This window comes from Solanum tuberosum, unplaced genomic scaffold (genome assembly GCF_000226075.1).
Source record: "Solanum tuberosum cultivar DM 1-3 516 R44 unplaced genomic scaffold, SolTub_3.0 scf00002, whole genome shotgun sequence".
NCBI classification, from domain to species: Eukaryota; Viridiplantae; Streptophyta; class Magnoliopsida; order Solanales; family Solanaceae; genus Solanum; species Solanum tuberosum.
In genome coordinates, this window is record NW_006238928.1 from 4833198 (window position 1) to 4841111 (window position 7914).

Here is a 7914-nt window from a genome sequence, read left to right on the forward strand (position 1 = left end):
TAGGGTCCGATATTTAGGGTGCTCAGTTTCGTGGCTAGTTGGTGATTTGATTGATTCCGGAGCTTTGGTGAGTCCTCATGCTTCAAGGACGGACTTTGTTGTTTTAATTTCTTTCTTATAAATCTCTTTTGGACATGTTGTATGAGCTAGGACCAATTTTATTTTATTGTATTATATGTCTATGATGAGATAAGAGTTAATAGTTCCGCTTTTCGTTTTATAAAATGTTTTGGACTTGGACTATTGTTTTAATCTTATTGTTCTATTTCTTATGTTATAAGAGCTAAGTGGCTTGTATGGAGTCCTTTAAGGTTTATATGTCATGTTACATCTAGGGGGTACCCCCTAGGTCGTGACAAATTCACACTCCCATCAAGTAGTTACACAGAGGGTTAGGGTGGACCCACCAGTGGGTAAGGGGAGTTAAGCGATGCCCCTTTGCTGAAAATATTACATTGTATATAGAGGTAATTTTTTTTTAATAAATATATAAAATTATTAGCACATTTTGAGACAAGTGAAAGTTTTAGTCTAGTGGTTAAAGGTTGTAAAAGTTTCCTACCAATATATATCCAAGCCATGTTGGCCTCATAGTTATTTTTTTAATTTCTAACTAAAACCAATGACACCCCTTCTTGAGAATCCAAGGTCCACCACTGCGACACAGGAAGTCAACCACATCAAGCAATGCAAAGTATATGTGGCCAATGCAAGATGAATGCAATAATTTCCAAAGTTGTTTCGAAGCCTATCCCGTGGACCCCCAAGGTAAATACGCATCCTCGCAATAGCTTAAAAAAAGTAATAGAAACCCAAAATAAATATTTTGGGCCACCACAGCTTATCAACAATAGAAAGTAAAATCGAAGTGTAATTTACGGGCCGCCGAAGCTTACCAAAATTTGCCTTATAAGGAAAAAATGGGATATTCTTTCTCAAAAACCGATTTCTATTAGCAAAATTAGTTAAGAACCCATAGTCCCGCTCCCAAGGAGCTAAAACTCATCAAAAAGGGTACTGTAGTCAAAAGACTCTCCAAAACCTCTTCTGTTTCAAAATCAAATGTAAATACGCCATGAAAATGCTTTCACAACAAAAACAATTCAATCCTCATCATTAGTAAACTTAAGTCACACACTACTGGGTAGGTACTCATAGTACCAAAATAATACAAACCTGGAACTCCTGCTTCCAAGCTCATGAAAATAGGCCCAACAATACAATAATAAAAAACTCATAACTAAATGTATTCACGAAAGCAATCAAACACATCCAAAGAAATCAAAACACATAATAACCTATGTTTCATGCCAGCTACGAGCAATTTGTAAGGATACTATTAGAACAATCATAAGGATCAACCTAAATTAAGCCTTTTCTAGCTAAAACTACCCTAAGCAATCCACTATTGGCCATAAATCGACATAGGATCAAAAGTGTAAGCTAAGCCTAAAATCTAACTAGTCATGCAATACTACTCAATACACATTCAAACAAAAAGAGTTAGGTCAAGGAAAAGTAAGTGGTAGCCTACCTCGAAGATGAAACTACCCTCGAACCTTCACTCGGGTGCTTTTACTTTCTAGAGAGCCTTAGATCGCTGCCACACTATTAAGAATAGAATGAGCAAGTCAATACGGAACAAACAACACACATATCAAAAATACAAATTTCAAATCAGAATTGGGTCAAAATTGAACCTATGAATTGACGTTATAGAATTACAAAATGAAAATCGCCATTAAGTTCTTCTCGAAGTGAAAATCACATTTTCTAAAGATAGGAAAATATAGAACTCGATTCAGACCTCAATAATTAAATTTAAAAACATTAAAGATTCAACAATAAGGTATTTCGTGCTAAATATGGAATAAAACTATCAAATCAAGACTAGAATCAAGTATAGGAAAGAGAAAGAAAGAAAATAACCATTGAAGAGTCGAAAATGATCAAGATGAGAGAAAAATCACCTTAAAATGATCCTAACGGCAATGGGATTTGTATTTGATAAAGTGATTGACAAATAGGATTAATATCGAGTGAAAAGGGATTAAAATCCCCAGTAATTTTCTCCTAAGCCGCAATATGTTTAATTAAGCAAATATCGCTTAAGCACATAAAAGCTTCGCAAAATCGAACTGCGCATAAGAGGCTCATGTCGATTTAGCAGCATCATGGTCACAAAAGCAACCCTCGCTTAAGCGGCTGGTTAGTCGCTTAAAGGACCCTTGCCCTATGCTTGACTTTCTTTTAAGAAACCCCTTGGTCAATTAAGAAGACATCACTTAAGATATCAAGGATGGAATAACTGAGTACATCACCCAACAGAAACAACTAAAAGAGTTAGGTTCTCTAAAATTTTGAACAAGACCTCATAATTCATTCGGAGTCCAAACAACGTATGAACAAGACCTCGGAATTCATTCGGAGTCCAAACAACGTAAGCAAAAAGTAAGCCACATGGAAATGACATTCCGAACATAATGGGATTGACAAAACAACCAACTGAGGTTATTTCAACGAAATGTTTATCAAAGTCAACAATTTACAAAGTATTATAAAGAAAATGCCAAAAGTTAAAAAATCATCTTGATACCCTAGGGAACTGAACCAAAGGTCGCTCTAGACCAAACTAGACATTTTGAAGCTAACTGCGCTGACGACACTAAATTCTTAGTGTTTACCAAGAAAGTTGAACTAACTAAAACTTTTGGCTAAACCCAAAAGTAAAAATGTCTAATTGCACCAACTCCAAATAGAAGCCTCAAAACCTGATCCGATCATCGTGCTAAACCAAAATGAACCTTTCGGAGTTGATGGAACTGACAAAATTCGGATCTTACACTAGAATCTCCAGATGATTACTAAAGTCAATCATTTCAAGAGTTGAGCTTTCCAAACTAAAAATATCGTACCAAATTCAACTGAATACTTGAAAAGCATGCCACACAAGCCTACACTAAAAAAATCACAAGGAAGCTACGTGAATGGGTAAAAAAAGAAAAACACGCACACAACACAAAATATCGCACCAAATAATGTGTTAGGTTTTTTTTTCAGTTTAGTTTCTTTAAGTTTAATTCACGCTTATTTTATTAATTAATACAATAAACTTTAAAAGGGGTAATATTTTTATAAACTAAAGAACAAATAAGTAGTAAATGGGTGTTGTTTGTTTCAAAATCTTATTATTGTTACTTATTTGATTAGATTGGATTGACTTGAAGACTCAAAGAAGGGGAAAAGCTCAAGTCCCAGAGTGATGTGTATAGAATAATGTATTTCCTTGTTGTATGTGTTGCGGAGTAATGAAAGTTGGTGAATGGTTGATTTGTTCATATCAGATTATCTTAATGAGGAAAAAGAGATAATAAAAGGCAATTTCATTATATATTGATGTGTGATGTGTTGAGAATGATTGAAAGACTTTATTGATTAAATATTGATGTTATATCACGATTATATTGTTGTGAATTGTACATTGATATGAAAATGACAATCTCCTTATTAATTGTGTTAATGATAACGCTTAACTACACATCATCTAATTCTAAGTGTAGGTGGTCGCAATCGAGTATAAACCCAACAAAGAGTTGGGGTCAATCCCACAGGGAGTTATATGGTAGAGAATTCAATTACAAATTGAAAGGATTGTTCTTCTCGGTTATAGGGATAGACATTTTCGAAAAAATTAAATTAAAATATAGGGATTTGAAAACTAGTGTCAATTGGGGGGATTAGAGTGACAATTATCAACTATGAAAACAGGGGCGTAATCAAGTAGAGAGGGATTCTTTGGGATGTGATCGATTAACCGCCAATTTCGCTATATGGTTAACTCTTATTTACTGAAGGTCGTTGAATCTTTGTGGGTAGGCTAGGCTTTAAATGTAGCAACTATTTTTCAATGAACTATTACGAATCAATCGAGTTCTCCCAAACCACGACAAGCCCAACAATCTAAAGAGCCAAAAACTTCAACTAATCTACTCTCTCAATCTAGATTAGTAGGATCGAATTCAGACCCACTTTCTCAAGCTAAATCTACAATAACCCGATTACTATAATCATCAATTGATAACTTTAATTCTAAAACCTCTTTTTCAAACAAGAATAGAATACCAAGCTAGAACTGTATTTGCAGTTACAATACATATGTGAAAACTCAACTATCAATTGAACGCACTTCAAATGTATAACTAAATCAGTAAATACTAACACCCATAAGAGAATTAAGACAATTAACCACATAATCATTGCACCCCCAAGAATGGGGGATTTTAGCCAAACATTATAAAAACCAAGAAAATGTTACTGAGTATGTTCTCCATCAATCTGGGTAACAAATTGCAGGTCTTAAGTATGCTTAAAATTACTTCAAAACCAAAACCAAACTATAAAATCCTACTCAAAAACACCAAGAACAGTGTTAGGGATCAAAAACCCAATGTATGAACGCTCAAACACTCACAAAATTCTCTCAAAATTTCGAAACTCCTAAAACTCTTTTTAAAATCGCATTTATACTTTCCCCAATATTTTGTTCTGGAGCCATTCGGTAAAATTAGTCAAGAATCGCCGACCAGGTCGGTGATGGACCAATTGTCCCTTTACATCGCCTTCTTGACTTGACTCTTCACCAATAGTCTTCTGTTACAGTAGGCGATAAGGATCTCCATCGCCGACCTAATCGGTGGTTCTCCGAAATGCCATTTCCATCGCCTAGTTGGTTTTTTCCCACAGTCAACATGCCGTAACTTTAGGCGAGCTGAAGGACCACTCGGTGACTCGCCGAGTGGTCTTGGCGATCATAAGTCTACTTTGTCTTCATCTTTTTCGCTTCGTTTTGCCCAGTAATGCCCTTGTTTTTCCTTCTTTGCTGAAAATTAGCAGTTAAACATTAGTTTAGAGCATAGAATAGGCATTGAGGACACTAAAACTCTAGATATTAAGCCCTAAATCTGTCAGAATCTTCGATTCATAAACAACCCCAAATTAAACTTTTCCTTGTCCGTAACTAAAATACAAGATCAATAAATTCAACAGAGAAGTCTACAAATAGTGCTACTCAATACTCAACATGAATGCACACAAGAGGTTTAAATTACCCATGCCATGTTTAATTGTGCACTAGAAGTTTCAAACTGTGACTAACCATCATCAAATAGAACTCAAGTTGATAATGCTTTCTTCAAATGCAGGTTCTAGCTCAACAAAAGCTTTTGAATTATTCCCTCACACCAAGAATGATTCCATGATCACAAAAGTCTCATCAAAATTTCAGATTTAAGGAATAAAAAACAACTTTCACACTCTCAAACATAAAAACATGCATGACTCTACCCATATGTATGCCCGTATTTTCCAACCAACATGACTTTCAGCTCACTCAAGATCATAAAGGTCTTTCAAGGCTTGTAACGGGGCAGAGGGTAAAGGTATGATCATTTTGTCTTAGTGACTTCTACCTTCATGAAGCATGGTCTGTATTTCACTTCTTCTCCGTTTCTTTCACTCTTTTTTATTTTTTCAAAATCTACCCTATGCTCTTTTAAGCATGAATTATTGGACATCCCATTTCTTTTCACCATTGTAAAAAGTGTATTTCAATAATTCTTTTCTTTTTCGATCTTCTTCTTCTTTTGCTTTTGTTTTTTCTATATGGAGGGGTTCCAGCTATTTCAACATGATTCCTCAAGGACAAATTTCTCAAACTTCTTGACTTTCCTCCTTTTTTAACCACACCCCCAACTTAGGCTTTTGATCTAAGTTGGCTTATTCCAAAGGGCCAATTCTTAATGAAGATTTTAGATTGGAAGGGAAAAAGGTCAAATGTGCTCAAGTTTCATCCAAAGAAAAAGATAGGCTCAAATGGTGCCAAGCAAGGTTCACACTCTCACAATTTTGTCACAAAGAGGTATAATAGCAATTCTGGTTCACTCTTCACAAATTGTGCCTAAGATTATCTCTGTCATTCGACTATATTAGTCGATTGGAATAACGGGATAGGTATTATCACAGACACATTTCAAGATAACCTCACCAAACATGGCACTCAAAAAAATATCAAACAAGACTCTAGAATTTTAGTTCACGTGCAACAATAATCACTAGATTAATTTCAATAACTGGCCTGTCACAATAAGAAGCTAAGAGTTCACATATGACTTATGCAACTTAAATTTGCCTCATTGGAATCGCACACACATATCGTTCAATCAAGATCACTAATCAAGTCATCGTATTGATCACAACCGACACTCAAAATTGTAAGAGAACATCCACATTCACAAACATCAAGATACGACAAATTTTTAATTAGGGTCAAAACCAACACATTCACATTAAAACGAAAACTGATAGTCATAAAATGTAAGCATTCACAATAGGCTATCAAAAACAAATTATCCACAAAAACAACCAAACAGAGGTAGGTACAAAGATACCTCACCTTGCCAAACAAAATAAGCATTGTCCTCTAATGCAAAATAAATAAAAAGTCCAAACAGAAAACTAGAAAGAGTAAAAATCCCCTTCTCAGGCTAAGCCATCGGTGAACTCTCTATATTAGTGACTCCCATAGTCTGGGCATCACAGCCCGGCTGAACCACAACCTTTACTGAACTTGTGCCCACCATCGATGTATATCTAAGAGAGGCCTACACAGCTGTGTGAACCATCGGCCCCTCTAAGTATTCCAGGTCATCATACACCTTTGCATCTCGTGTACCAAGCTCCTTCTCATTAGTCTCAGGAACCTCCAACTCGGTATCATCATCAACCATAGCAACATCTCCTGTCGTAGTAGCCGGTGGAATCTTAGGAATGGCTGGAAACTCAGTGCTTGGTACCTCGGGAAGGTCCACCATGTTGAATAACATAGAAAGATCTGTGGATTTTATCTCATCAACATCACGTCTCAATCCAACAATATCGGCCTTCAAGGCCGTCACATCCTCATATCCACCCTTACCCTACTCACAAGCCTCCACTCTCATAGTGAGGCCATCCAAAGGCAAGTTATGTGTATCAATCAATGCTCGATGCTCACTCAACTCAGCCCGGATAGGAGCTAAGGGAGAAACAACGACCCTCTCAACCATCCTAGGTACAACAACCTCTACCCGAAAGGCACGTAGATTAGCAGATTGGGCCAGGTGACCTATCTTGAACAACATAGCCTGGGTTAAAGAGGGTCGGGAAGCAGCGGCAGTAGAATAACTAGGAGAGGTAGAAGGGATAGTAGTAGAAGTAATGGGTGTAGTAGTCGAGGTGCCAGGGGTATGTGAAGGTTCTACGATTTGAATAGAAGGGGTTGTGTCCGTCTGTAACATATCCACAACAAACACCGGGGAAGTTTCCATCGGTGCTGCTCTCCTACTCTAGGCCTCATCCCAAGTGTACTCGGCCTCTATATTTCGGATGTCAGTAGAAGAAGTGGGAGTCAGTTCCACATCAGTCTTTCCTATTAATGTCACCCGAGCACGTATGCACAACTTCGTAATCAACACCGCAAACATGAGAGAAGTCTGAATTTGATTGGCCCTCATGGCCATCTCTTGCTCAATAATCAGGCCGAGATTCAGTCTATCTCGGTCCATGATACAGCCCAACAATGCAGCCTTCAAATGTCTGAGTATAGACTCATTTTGTTATGGCATCAAGGTGTTGCTGATAAACCCGAACTAGTATGTGGCAGCAATGTTAAGATCCTTCTTCTCTATTGGGACACCTGCCTCAATCTATGGCGGTGGGATATTTGAAATCAGAGGATCCAGTAAACCCTTCGGATCATCTAGGGTCTTCTTCTGTAATTGATCCTCCAAGAAGTGGATCACATTCATTGTGCATCCTCGTACCTCATTGATGTCGGTGTTGCTGCATTTAACTCTCATACTCACCCCTACAGGGTTT